The following is a 15,063-nucleotide window of genomic DNA, read 5'->3' on the forward strand; positions in this document are numbered from 1 at the left end:
GAAAAATATCCACCCTGGTGTTGACTATTACCCTACCTACATCACCATGTAATGGGCAACCACGGCTGCACGGATGTTATTGGCCCACAGAGATGGAAAGAAGATAAAGTCCCTAGCAGAGAAGAACAGCAGATCGAGTTGACCGACTATGCCGAAATGGCTAAAATGACCGGAAGAGTCAGAAATCAGGAAGATCAAAATTTTAATAAGGGAAAATTTATAACCTATCTTAAAAACCATTGTAAACGGTTAAAATTGTTAGTAGGACTGGAATATCACTTGTAGCTTAATGGTCAGTCTTGGACACAAAGGAGATGTAAAAGATTTGGATCATCGTAAAAGATGCAGGAGGAAATGATTCACAATAGGACCCACAAAAGGGAGGAGGGAAGTCCAAGAGATTCCTTGGAATCTTGTTTTTATGTTGTCTGTTTGATATGTATTGTAAAGTTTTAATCTGAAAAACCAAATAAATTTATTTTTAAAAAAGAAAAAAAAGAATGGGAAGGAGAAAAATATCCACCCTGGTGTTGATCACTCTTGTATTGCAATTGACTTCTGACAAGCACACAGAGCGTGAACAAGACTGAGTGTATGTAGGGCGGGTGGGGGCTCACTTAATTTCACTGCACACAGGTGGTGTAGTGAAAATAAAGGTTTATTTATTTATTTACCTGCATCACCATGACAGAGTGTAGTAGCTCCCAATCGCAGCACACCTTTACCAGCTTCTAAACACTGCTCATGAAGACTTAGGGTGCTTCCAGATGGGAAGTTTATGCTGTGAATGGGTTGCTGAGATATCAGAGTCATTGGTAAGGACTTTTTAAAGTAATCAGTTTTTTCCCCTTGAAAGGGTATATCCGGATGTGGTGGGGCATACAGGGTGGCATTTTGATGATAACGATGCCATGTCAACTCTTCAAAAAAAATCTTGCATGCAAGAGGAGTACCAATCACACAAGAAACCCTTGTCTGCAAGCACTTATAACTCAGGAAGCAGTGGCACAGAGCAATATCTCTTTGGCGCCATATTGTCCACATGTGGAGGCAGTGGGAAATGGGTGCGGGGAAACAGGGACTTTGCACAAAACAGGCTGGCCTCACAATTACTTTTTTCCTTTAAAAGCATGGAGGAGGAAATTATAAAATGTGGTTCTCTTATGAATTGCACAAAAGGGCCTGAAAGAGCTAGAACCTTTTGCTTCAGATCCAGGCGATTTTCCGGGGAGAACCTTAGCACCAGACAACCATCAGTCTTCTAGCACCAGTCAGCTGTCTGTCTTCTAGTCAACTGATGGAGCCATGTCACCCTCTGTCCACCCCTCACTGGGTGTTTGTCCTCTCCTTGGCCAGTAGTACTTTTGCACAGTTCCCAGGGCCAGCCCTACAGTTAGGTAAAGTGAAGTGACTGCCTCAGGTGGCAGCTGCCTGGGATGCAGCAAGTGGCAGCAAAGTTTGGCTCGGTGTGTGTTGTTCTTAGGCATCACCAGCCCTAAAGCAAAATTCAACTGCCAGTTGGAGGGACCTCTTTAAATGGAATGGGGTAGAGCCATCTGGTTCATTGCCTGAGGCAGAAAAACATTAGGTGCCTGGCCTTGACAGCTCCTCTTTATTTCAGTGTGAATTGTGTCCTATGTACCTTTATTAAATTTATGTCCTTCCTTTCCACTAGTATGCTCAAAGCTGGATATAGTTACTATATGGAAGAGTCAATGCACCCATTTTTCTTCTCTATCTTCATTGACCAGTTTTAGTTCACCCATCAAAGCCCTGTCTACTGCAGCATCAGAAGAAAAAAATGTCTTCACGTAGGTTTATTTCCTTTCTCAGTAGCTCTTCACCAAGTATTTTAGTCAGGGGGGAAGCAGTGAAGGGAGAATTTACCTCAAGCAAGGCCAAACAACTCATTCTAATCTCATTTTCTCAGTTGGCTAATGCTGTCTTTAAGCTGATCAAATGTAGGTAAACACAGTGGCAACGAATGCAGGATGGCACAAATATGAATGCGGCGTAAAATCAATATGCCCCCATGCTACAATTCACTACCCTTTAATTACAAGATTAACAAAAGTGCATCGCCTCAGCAGAAGCACACACACTCCAGCCCAGAAGGAGCGCAGAGGCACTTCCTGAGCTCTGCATTACCCAATTCAGCGGCACACTGAAAACACAACCAGCATCTTGAGAAGACATATTCATGCTAATGCTGACTCTTCAAAGCCTTTGGGAAGCTGGTTGGTTCCCAAATGGCTTTCGGGAATTCACAGCTTACAGGTTTGGAGACTTGTGGCATGACAGTAATATCTTAAGACTGAGCCACAAATGACAAATACGCTGATGGGCCCACAGAGCTCAAAACTCAGATACAGAAATAACACCAGGACTCAAAAAAAGAGAACTTGCTCCCTAAGGCTCCTTCCCAGGTTCCTTCACTGACAGCATAAGGCTCCTTCAACTTGTCGCTCTTTGCTCTGCCCTCATCATTTCTCGGCGTGTTCTGGGAGACTAGGAGGCGGGGTGGAGCTGGTCACAGCAGGAGGGGGAGATTCCCTGGCTTTTCAGCAGCCTGTCTCCTCTCTGCCTCTTGACCCTCCTCTGCTACTGCCTCTGATTCTGGACTGTTCTCTGCCATAGCCTCTTGCTGCTCACTAAACCCTGTTGCCTCTTTAGCTTTTGACACCTCCTCCTCCCAGTCCGCTCCCTCTTCTCTCTCTGACAACTCATTGTTGTCCCACCACCAATCCCCTGGCTCTCAGCCTTCTTTCACTGTGGGTTCCCTTGGGGGTTCCCCAGCTCGTGCCTCCCACGTACTGCATCCAGCCAGTACATGACACAAATTCACTTACATCTGTAATCAATAAAGTTGTGGCCTTTTTTTTTAATCCCAGAACATCGTGGTTAGGAACGTGATGTTTTTCCTGTGTTTCTTTAATCATGTATGCAAGATACCAGGCAGTGAGCTCACTGCGCCTGAGCACACAAATATAAATGCCACAGATAAAATCAAATGCACAGTCTGAAGCAACTCCTCTAATAACGGGCAAAATCTTGTTAGATTAAAAAAACTGGGGAAAAAGAACTAATGTTCCTTTTATTATTTAAGGTTTTGTTTTTTTCTATAACTAACTGAAGAATTGTTTCGAGAATTAGGAAACACTTATTCTTTTTAAAAACTTCTTTACATACCATTATGATTATTAAATATCTGAAGCGGAGCAGAAAGAATGCAAATGGTAAATTGCTGGTGTGTAGTAATTGATTTCTTTATTAATAAAAAGAGATTTAATGCTCTGTGGGATGCTTTGATTTAATTCTTCACAAACAGCTTAAAAGGAGGCATCATATGAAAAAAGAAGGGGGGGTTGTACTGGAAAATCTGTTTTTCTTACTTATCACAGCTTTATTTGCATGGATTTGCATTGCTGAATGCTTGCATCCACCTATTCTCTGTGGGATTATTATTCTTGGCAGCTCATTTCAAAAACTGGGCCCATAACATTTGCAAAACTGACTGTTTTCTGTAATATGGCAATGCAATAAAGTCTTCACACATGTTACCCTGAGAGAACCTTTCGACATTGACTTGTCTACCAAGGAGTTCCTGTGTCCAGGCCACAATACCATGGCACATTGAAGAAGGTTCTGGGAGATGTGTGCTTACTGAACAGGGAATGCAAGTCAGGCCTGTTGAACTTTTTCTCACACTGAATAAGCATACCCTATTCCCCTCTGTGGCTGTTCCTGGGGAATACTGGAAGCACTGAACAAAGCTGTCTTCTTGAAGAACACCTGATGAGCCTCTGAGAAGCCCAATGATTTGGAACCAGCAGAATACAGGTGATATATGGGGAAGATTGTGGGGACAGCTCTAGATGACCTATTTATTGAGCATGCCTGCTTGCACAAAGCTTGAATCCAGCCTTTATTGAGCATTCGTTCTGATTTGTTTGCAAGGTGTCTGTACATCTTCTCAGTCATTTGTTCACCCCAGGACAACAGAGTACCTTCATTCACTCTAATTGTGCAAACCTAAAGTTCTGACATGTGAATCCATCCCTCTGGCAAAACAATGACAGCCTGGAGGTACTCTAAATCCACTTATCGTGAAAAGGCCCACGATGGTTTTGAAACTGGTGCCTTGTTTCTCTTGGGATGTTCACCTGTAATGCTTTTCTCCATTGAAATGGGTTTGCTCTTAAACTGTTGATTCCCAAGCATAAATGATCTTGTGTTTGAATTATGATAGGGAGCCCCACTTCTGACTTCCCCATATTTTATCCAGATTAGGTTTGCCTCCTCTCGACCCTGCAGGATTCCAAAAACACTATGTAATTGGGACAACACCCACCTCTTCCCACTTCCTGATCTGAGGTCTGAAATTGTCTTTCAGAAATGGCAAAGACTCGCAGCTGACTGAGAGGGCCTCAGTACTGTTATGGCAGTATGCATGGACAGTCATTTGCCCCCATGTGTTTTTGAGACTTGGGGAACAGGGCTGGATTAACCATCAAACAAAATAAGCATGTGCTTAGGGCATCAATGGAAGGGTGAACCACAGAAATGGCTTGATTTTTAACATTAATGGTCACAAATTGCTCAGCTGAGCATTCATTTTCTCAGTTGAAGTGTATTAAAAATCCCAACAGAACAACTGTGCAACAAGGCAGGCTGGATGTCTTTATCTCTACTAAGTATAGAAGCAGATGTGTTGCATAGGATTAGTTATGAGGTTCTGATCAAAGACTTTGCAAAAGTAGGAGCAATTTTTTCAAATATAAATAAAGTTAAGTACACAAAAATAAACATTATTTTTCATCTTACTGTAGGTTTTGTTTCATTTCAAAAAATAAAATTTAATTTTATGTTTTATTGTTTATATTTTAAATTAGATATGTATGGGGACACCAAGGTGCTTAGGGTCTTCTTAAAGTCTTAATCCAGCCCTGTTGGGGAACCTAAGAATCCAAGAGGAGCCCTGCTCGATCATGTCTGTAGCCCACCTAATTCAGTAGGTAGAAAATCAGGATTAGCAGCCATCGATAGCTTTTCCCTCCACAAATTTCTGTAACCCTCTTTATAGCCATCCCAGTTGGAGACAGAGGTGGGTGCTAATTCTTTGCACCCTTCAGACTCCCTGGGTGCCTTCATTGTGGCCACCAATCCCATACAAACCGAGGTGGTGATAACTGGCCGCTTTACAAGCTTGGGAAGCCAGAGTTTCAGCTCAGTTCATTAGGACTGCTGCTGTGATATCTCCAGCACTCATCAATAGCACTATGGTCTTTCAATGGCACTTGCTACTTTGCCTAAACATATATTGACTAATTGTAAACAAAAAAGAGAAAAAGACCACTGTCAACAACTGCTTGGGGGAAATGGTGAATCGTGCTGTTTGTTGCTTGCCGTCAGAACCAGGTTCACTTCAGGATTCAATGAGACCCTTCAGTGTTGTTATTTACTACCTTAACACCAGTTTTAAAGCTGAGCTAAAGCAATTTAAGGGACGCGGGTGGCGCTGTGGGTAAAAGCCTCAGCGCCTAGGGCTTGCCGATCGAAAGGTCGGCGGTTCGAATCCCCGCGGCGGGGTGCGCTCCTGCTGCTCGGTCCCAGCGCCTGCCAACCTAGCAGTTCGAAAGCACCCCCGGGTGCAAGTAGATAAATAGGTACCGCTTACCAGCGGGAAGGTAAACGGCGTTCCGTGTGCTGCGCTGGCTCACCAGATGCAGCTTTGTCACGCTGGCCACGTGACCCGGAAGTGTCTCCGGACAGCGCTGGCCCCCGGCCTCTTGAGTGAGATGGGCGCACAAACCCCAGAGTCTGTCAAGACTGGCCCGTTCGGGCAGGGGTACCTTTACCTTTACCTAAAGCAATTTAAGAAGGCCAACATAAGGCAAGAGTTCTTTTGGTATAGCAGTAGCAAACTGTAGAGGAGAAGATGCAAAGGGCATCATTTCATCTAACATTGTTTGTGTGTGTTGCCCCATTCACTTAGCAGATAGTAGAAATGGGAGTCAGATGAAAATGGTTTGGTAAACTAGGCTCATAATGTATGAGGATTAAGAGGTCTGTACCATTTGTTGTGACCAACCAAGGCTAGCACAGAATGCAGGACATATGTTGAAACCTTGAGGTTGTTCACCAAGTGCATCACCCCTGTTTTTGCAGCACCAAGCATGCAGCAAACACAGTTGGGTTTTTTGAGCCTTTAGTAGGGTGTGATTGGCTTGGTGGACCACAGAAGAAATGCACCATGTAGATTATTCAAGACTCCTCATCAGTTGATTGTAGGATCCTTTTGAATTGCCTGTCTGGGTGGGGGATACTGTTTGGCTGTGCTTCTGTTTCTACCTGAGGTGTCTGTTCCAGAAGGTGCTGCAGGACTGCTGTAATCTGGCACTATGCTGTGGTATTCCACAAAACTCTGTTTCCTCTTTTTATTAGGAATGCGGCATCACACTACTGGCACTCAGTTTGGGCTGGGGCTCAAGTAGAAAGACTGAAGGGTGACATTTAAAGCATCATGTGGGGGTGGTGTGTGTGTTTGTTTGTTTGTTACTCACCAGCTCATCTGCTGCCTTTCTTGTTTTCACTTTCCTTCTTGTTTTCTTTATGCTAGCACCCTGGTGCATCTCCAAATTCCAGGATATTCATAAATGAACATGAATCAATAACTTGTACATTTTCACTTGCAGAGTATCAGGTGACAGGTTTTACTTACAAGGTTGGGTTTTCAAAGACTCTTGCAATTACAGGTGGGAAGGAATTATCTAAAACGCACAGATAAACCTAATTGTCTCCTTGTCAAGACTGTCTAGACTTTTCCCTTTATCCTATTTACTAACATCCCAGTTGCAATTGAGGGTCAATAACATGATATCCCATCCCTATATAATGGATGGGGATTTAAAAAAATAAATAAATCTGAAAACAGTGGGATGACACAAGGTTTTTTAAAAATGAAAAGATGGAATGTTCCATACAACAGCAGGTGTAGTCATGAAGCATAAATAGCATTCTTGGTGTTTGCTACTAGAAGGAGGAGGAGAAAAGAATGGGAGATGCTATACCTCAGACGTAGAGCACCACTTTGCCTATAGAAGGTTCCAGGTCCAATCCCTGGATTGGGAATGTGCCCTGTCTTAAACCTTGGAGAGAGACAGCAAATCAGAGTAGACATGCTAAGTACAGTGATTTAATTTACTGAAATTGGGAATGCTTAAATGCATTACTGTGAATTTAATTTCTGGGATGTTTAATTCTGGAATGTTCCTCAGAGCAACTCTCATGTGATTGGTTACCTCTGGTCACATGGGAGGTATCTTTTTATATTCTTCTTTTTGTTTCGTGTGTGAGTGACTTAATTGTAATGGCTGCATCTCCACGAACACTGAAGAAGTGACAGCGTTAGATAACTCACTCTCTCTCTAAATGCAATAAAAAGGAGTGCTAATGTTTCTGTGTGAATATATATTACAGAAAGAATTATGAAAGTTGATAGGGAATGTAAAGAAGTCTGAGGGCAAATATGGGAAAGAGGGAAAGACACACTTTGTTTTAATGTTTAAGGAGGAAGCCGTAATCGTCAACTAAGTAAAAACTAAGTCCATGCTTGGATAATCATGTGAATGTAAATATTTTGCATATATTCTTCTTTAGCTATATGTTCTACAAGTAAGAGCTTTTGAGTACAGTGGTGCCTCACAAGACGAAATTAATTCGTTCTGCAAGTTTTTTCTTCTTGCGGGTTTTTCGTCTTGCGAAGCACGGTTTCCCATAGGAATGCATAGAAAATCAATTAATGCGTTCCTAGGGAAACCGCTTGCCAGGCTGGCGGTGCGGAGAAGGGCTTTTCTCCGCACCGCAAGCCTTCAGGACAGGTACGGGAACAGAGGGGAAGGTGCGCAGCGCTTTCCCTCTGTTCCCGGGGCTTGCGTGGGAGGAGGGTTTTTCCTCCCCACCGCCAACATTCAGAACAGCATTCTGAATGTTGGCGGTGGGAAGGAAAACCCTCCTCCCACCCCAAGTCTTCAGGAAAGCCATCCGATGCTGGGCGGCGGGAGAAGGTGCCCCCCCCGCATCGGAGCTTCGTTCCGATGCCGCGCGGTGGGAGGAGGCGTTTCCCCTCCCCCGCCCGGGATCGGAGCTTCGTTCCGATGCCGCACGGCGGGAGGAGGCGTTTCCCCTCCCCCGCCCGGGATCGGAGCTTCGTTCCGATGCCACGCGGCGGGAGGAGGCGTTCCCCCCCTGCCAGCATCGGAGCTTCGTTCCGAAGCCGGCGGCGGGAGGAGGTCCGAGGACAGTGGGGAAGACGCACTGCGCTTCCCCGCTGTCCCTGAGATTTCCCTATGGGCTGTCGTCTTGCGAAGCAAGCCCATAGGGAAATTCGTTTTGCGAAGCGCCTCCAAAACAGAAAACCCTTTCGTCTAGCGGGTTTTCCGTCTTGCGAGGCGTTCGTCTTGCGGGGTACCACTGTATTTTAACAAATGTGTGGACATTATTTTAATTTCAAGAAGAGAGTCCCTATGGCACATGATTTGGCTTCCTCCCTTCAATTTAGCTCCTCTGCCAGCAAGACAACACTTAGTTAGATGCACTAATGGTCTAACTGGGTGTGAGGCAGCTTCCTGTGTTTTTCGTACTTGACTGGCCTCTGAAGAGTTTTACTTTCAGGCAGAAAAGTGAACACGATGCTTACTTGTTGTGAGCTAGGCACAACTTAGTTCAACCATGAGGTTTGTCCACACAAATGTCTCGTGCTGCAGATGTGAGGGATCATGTGAAGAGAGAGAAAATGGCTGCTTTATGAAGCACCTAACACATTCAAGAGAACATATTGAGGATCTGGATGTCAGGAAATGGCTGGGATCAGCTGCTGCAGCAGCAAATCGCCGTTCCGCACCTGGCTGTGATTTTATAATAACTTGACCTCCTTGCAGGACGTCCTCCGCCCTCTAAATGCCAGGTAGCTTATTATGCCTCACTGACTCATCATGGAGGAAACATGCAAAACCATTTCCCCCCTCGTGTGAGCAAAGCAGCTTCATTATCACCTCAATAAGATATAATGATACATTTTCTGTTTTCATATTTCTTCACAACCGGAGGTGTAAATAAAAGAAGAAGAAGCTATTTGGCTCTGGCTTTAGTATGGGAATTATTATAATTAAAAGTAATAAACTCATCATCAACACCTGTGGTGTATATAGCATGCAAATGCCCTCACTCACCAGCTGGAGATTAATGGCATTTGATGGTCTTTGTTGAAAGAGAAATTAGGAAAACAGAGCTGGAACCTCTGTAGGGGAAGGCTTCTTCTGTAGTAATCAATTTTTTCCACTGCACAAGGGATCAAGAGTTTTACACGTTTCCTGCTCCCATTGAATTGCCAGCTATTCCGGCCGCTTTGAGTTTCTCACATTGTTTTAAATGAGGCACCAGAACCTGGGGTGGCAATTATTAATTCCTTTGCCATTGGTCTTCATGGTACGTGTTACTTTTTATATAAATTTATTGCTCGCCAGGAGTTTTTATTCTTCCCACACTAAAGAGCTTTTCTGGTACCTCAGGTTACAAACGCTTCAGGTTACAAACACTTCGGGTTACAGACTTTGCTAACCCGGAAGTAGTACCTCGGGTTAAGAACTTTAGCTCAGGACGAGAACAGAAATTGCCCGGCGGTGGCACAGCAGCAGCAGGAGGAGGCCCCATTAGCTAAAGTGGTACCTCAGGTTAAGAACAGTTTCAGGTTAAGAACAGACCTCCAGAACAAATTAAGTTCATGCCCAGAGGTACCACTGTATTTGACTGAAGTAGTAAAACTATGGTTGTTGGAAGGCTGACCCACCTGGAACAAACATATATTCCTATGAATGAATGGGTTTATTTAAAAGAAAAATCCAACATGGATAGTAGCCATACCAAAAATCACACTGAAGAAGCAGGGAATGAGGTCACCACACACCAGATGTTGAAAGCACATGGCTTTCCCCCAAAGAAACCTGGGAACTGTAGTTAAACCCTATAATTCCAGGAACCCTTAACAAAGTACAGTTCCCAGGATTCCTTGGGAGAACCCATGTTCTTTAAACGTGATTTCATTGTATGGTGTGGATGTGACTTTGATTGCATTGAAAGTCAAGCATTTTTATGGTCTTACATATGCATGACTCCAGTGTAAACAAAGGGGAACTATGAGAGCTATAGCCTCCCAACCCTCCCTCTGTTTATCATTACCTTTCATTTTCATCTTGAATTGAGAAGAAGCAACAAGAAAAGCAAAATGTATTTTCCACCTCTTTAATACCGGGATAAGTCACTACTTAACCAGCTGCTGGTGACCAAATTCCATTTAATTGGAGGAGGGGTCTTTATAACAACCTAATTAAGTATTAGCCATTGCTCACCATCATTAGGTTAAATTGGTTCCCTGGGAAACGGTACAATAGAACAAAATTTTGAAAAAGCACCCTTCCATTCCACAATTGTTGTTAGCTTCCCCTGGCACTGGGAAGGCGGTCAGAAACACCATTTTAAGGATGTTTACAGAGTAGCGGCTGCTAATGAATGCACTAAAAGTGGTTTCATGAAAATTACTAGCCATCTCTGATTGTGTTCAACCCGTTTGCATTTTAGCAGCTCGTGGATTAGTGGTTAGAGAGTAGAACTAGGACCTGGCAGAACAGAGTTCAAATCCCTGCTCAGGCATGAAGCTCACTGGGTGACCTTAGACTGGTCCCAGTCTCTCAGTCTCCCCCATCTCGCAAGGTTATTAAACTATGCCATTTTAAATGAACAAGCATATTTAATAAATCTGCAAGGGAACCTATGAGGAACTACCAGCGACAATAGACGTGCCCTGCCTCCATGGTGAAAGGCAGTATACTTCTGAATACCAACTGCTGGAAGCTGCAGGAGGGGAAAGTGGTGCTGTGCTCGGCTCCTGTTTGTGAGGATCCCATAAGAATCTGGTTACCCACTGTGAGAATAGGAAGCTAGACTAGACTAGAGAGCAACTGTGGTGTAGTAGTTAAGAGCGGTAGACTTGTAATCTGGTGAACCAGGTTCGCGTCCCCGCTCCTCCACATGCAGCTGCTGGGTGACCTTGGGCCAGCCACACTTCTCTGAAGTCTCTCGGCCTCACTTACCTCACAGAGTGTTTCTTGTGGGAGAGGAAGGGAAAGAGTGTTTTTTATGGGGGAGGAACGGAAGGGAGGAAGGGAGAATGTTAGCCGCTTTGAGACTCCTTAGGGTAGTAATAAAGCGGGATATCAAATCCAAACTCCTCCTCCTCCTCCTCCTCCTCCTCCTCTTCTTCTTCTTCTAAAGGTAAAGGTACCCCTGCCCGAACAGGCCAGTCTTGACAGACTCTGGGGTTTGTGCGCCCATCTCACTCAAGAGGCCGGGGGCCAGCGCTGCCGGAGACACTTCCGGGTCACGTGGCCAGCGTGACAAAGCTGCATCTGGCGAGCCAGCGCAGCACACAGAAACGCCGTTTACCTTCCCGCTGGTAAGCGGTACCTATTTATCTACTTGCACCCGGGGGTGCTTTCGAACTGCTAGGTTGGCAGGCGCTGGGACCGAGCAGCGGGAGCGCACCCCGCCGCGGGGATTCGAACCGCCGACCTTTCGATCGGCAAGCCCTAGGCGCTGAGGCTTTTACCCACAGCGCCACCCGCGTCCCATCTTCTTCTTCTAGATGGGCCCAAATAAACACAACTCTGGGAATAGAAACCGAAAAGCAGAAAAGGAAGAATATTCTGAAAGTTGGGAGGTGTAGCAAAGTGCTTCATTAACATTCCTCACAGCCTCATTGATGGACCTGCTGCTTATATCTCATTGGTCTGTGGTGGTAACTGTAATATAAGAGGGCTCTGTGACAAAAAAATATTGCAGTGTGGAATGCTTCACTTCAGGGTTCAGGCCAGCCATGCCTTTTCCTAGGATACTCCATTCTATTGTTGTTGTTGTTTGTTGTTGTTTTTGCTAAGCATGTCAACTAAACTGGTATGTAGCTGGTGAAAGCACTTAAAAATTGTTTTCTAAACTTCAGCTATTATTCCTCACCCCGTTTTAATTTATTTCTCTTCATGGTCGACAGTGGAAAGGTCTCCCTTTGGAGGTTGTGGACTCTCCTTCCTTGGATGTTTTTAAGCAGAGGCTGGATGGCCACCTGTCATGGATGCTTGAGCTGAGATTCCTGCATTGCAGGGGGCTGGACTAGATGACCCTTGGGGTCCCTTCCAACTCTATAATTCTATGATTCAGAATTATAAATTGTGTTAAGAGCTTTACATGTTGTAAGGCTGAAGTAGCTTCCTTTTCCCAAGGAGATTTGTAAAGCAGAAAAACATTTGCTGCGTACATAGCCAGGCAGTTAGTCAAATAGTCAGAAACCAATGAATGTCACCTTGGAGGAAAAGAAAAGCTGAGCAAACTTTTCAGACTGTGAATGTCTATAATTATTTACATTACGATTGCATCGGGCACATTGGATTAATCTGAAACCTTCTGTTTCAGGTGGTTGAAACCTAATTACCCTTGGCTTTTCTTTAGGTTGACTATCAATAGTGTAATTTGAAATCCGCCTCAAAGAGTGTTGGGAAATTCGTGCATCTGTTGCCTCAAAGCTGGTGAGGTTTCTTTCGTCTCTCTTCCTTTCTTAAAATCAACAGTGCACACACACACACACACACACACACAAATATCTCCACCATCTCACAGCATGGAGTACCTCCAAACCGCTCCCTTCTCCAAAACAGGAATTTGAGTCAAAATAAAAAAATTCCTTCCAGTAGCACCTTAAAGACCAACTAAGTTAGTTCTTGGTATGAGCTTTCGTGTGCATGCACACTTCTTCAGATACACTGAAACAGAAGTTGCCAGATCCTTCTATATAGTGAGAAGGTGGGGAGGGGTATTACTCAGAAGGGTGGTGCGAATAGGAGATTGGCAGATAGCTGAGATGAGCCTGTTGACGACTCTTAACGACTGTAATAGGTCTTACAGGAAAAGGCAAGGGGTGAAAAGGTGAGAAATGGCTTAGTTATGTATAATGGGATAAGAATCCAATGTCTTTGTTCAAACCAGGTCTCTCCATGGTTTTAAGTTTGGTAATGAGTTGTAATTCAGCAGCTTCTCTTTCCAGTCTATTTCTGAAATTCCTTTGTAGTAAAACAGCTACTTTGAGATCTTGTATAGAATGTCCTGGGAGATTGAAGTGTTCTCCTACTGGTTTCTCTGTTTTGTGATTCTTGATGTCAGATTTATGTCCATTTATTCTTTGGCGTAAGGTTTGGCCTGTTTGTCCAATATAGAGAGCTGAAGGACACTGTTGGCATTTGATGGCATACACAATGTTAGACGATGAGCAATTGAATAGTCCCAAGATGGTATGTGTGATGTTGTTGGGGCCAGATGGTATGTGTGATGTTGTCGTCAACAGGCTCATCTCAGCTATCTGCCAATCTCCTATTCGCACCACCCTTCTGAGTAATACCCCTCCCCACCTTCTCACTATATAGAAGGATCTGGCAACTTCTGTTTCAGTGTATCTGAAGAAGTGTGCATGCACACGAAAGCTCATACCAAGAACTAACTTAGTTGGTCTTTAAGGTGCTACTGGAAGGAATTTTTTTATTTTGACTATGGCAGACCAACACGGCTACCTATCTGTAACAGGAATTTGAGTGTAACTGTAGGTTTGTGCATTTAACATCAAGTAAAATACTTGAGCACCCTAGCGCAACAAAACCACTTGTAGAACCTGACATGTGAAGCAAAATGTACAGTCACTGTTCTCTCTTTGGGGGGGGGGGTTGAACAACTAGGCCGCTCCTGCTTCCATTGTTTTTCTTCCCCCTGCCCTGGAAAAATTATTGTGGGCACCCACGCCTCTCTCCTCTACTCTAATACTGACATATGGAATTTTGCTTCACTATCCTCTCATAAACAGAGATTAAATTTAGAAAATCTTCCACTTAAATTGGTGAGATATCTTTCCTCCACTCTGCTAAATATCTTTATTTTCTTCAAACATGGCATCCAAAGCAGAAAAAGCTGCCTTGGCTCCAGGTGGAAACTCACAGGAACTCAGTTCTGGCACCTCTCAGGTGGGAACCATTGCCATTCTAAGATAACAAGGGAGGTGTTCATGGTGAGTTCTGGCACTTCTTTTTTCTAGAAAAATAGCACTGCTTGGCTCTTTTGAAGCTCCTCCCTCTGTGTGGTGACCAGAAGGCAGAAGCTTCTAAGAGAAGCCTCATTGAGAGGTGCCTCTGCTTATTCAGTGACATGAGGTTAGGCACTTTGTCAGTTGCAGTGGCCTGGCAATAAGTGATGGCGCTGAAAGCCCACATGTGAAAGGCAGCCAGAGGTTACTCTGCAGAAGCACCCCATTAGAGAACACACTGACATTTTCCCAAGATTATTAGAAATGCATGATTTGTGAACACTTAAATGTCAACCAAGACATTAGGAAAGAGCAACTAAGTATGTTTACTGGAAGTAAGATTTTAAAAAAATAAATCTCTCCCTCATTCTTTAGTGACCCAACAGTAGGAAGCGTAAAACCGATTTGAGCATTTTATGTTGCCTGCTGATATATTTTCTAAGCAAGGCAAAGGGCGCTCCTGGAATTTTCACTGTTTTCCAACCGAATATATTCAGACTAGGGACCTGCAGCATCTAATCTGGTTGGTGATTACAAATCTGAAGATGAGAGCCATGTGTATCTTTTCTCTGTGCACATTCTTTCTCAGCTTGTCTTGCTTTCTCCTCTCTTCCCTTCCAGTACTCCTCTTCTAAATAGACCCTTCCCTGCTGCTCAGTTCAGAGGTTTCTGCATCCTCCTTTCTGAGGCCCATGTCTTCCTTTTTACCAGCTTGTGTCTGTCTTATTAGATTCAGGCCAGTTTAGCCAATAGCAGCCAGCAACTCCACAGGCTCCACTCCTCTATGACATCACTGCAGCTCAGCTAGTCTTTGGCAAAGGCTTCACTCTTGTCACTAATATGATGCCCTTTGTGTTTTAATTGCACTGTACAGTGGTACCTCGGGTTAAGAA

The 15,063-nt window shown here is 44.2% G+C and overlaps 1 long non-coding RNA gene across 1 annotated transcript; it reads left to right on the forward strand.

Moving 5' to 3' along the window:
- The first annotated feature begins 3,782 nt into the window (after nt 1-3,782).
- Nucleotides 3,783-7,620, forward strand: LOC309529976. The gene is made up of 2 exons (XR_014218574.1): nt 3,783-3,840; nt 7,480-7,620. It is a non-coding gene; the product is annotated as an uncharacterized lncRNA (long non-coding RNA).
- The last annotated feature ends 7,443 nt before the right edge of the window (nt 7,621-15,063 follow it).

This window comes from Podarcis vaucheri (assembly GCF_965113315.1).
Source record: "Podarcis vaucheri genome assembly, chromosome: 3".
Classification (NCBI taxonomy): Eukaryota; Metazoa; Chordata; class Lepidosauria; order Squamata; family Lacertidae; genus Podarcis; species Podarcis vaucheri.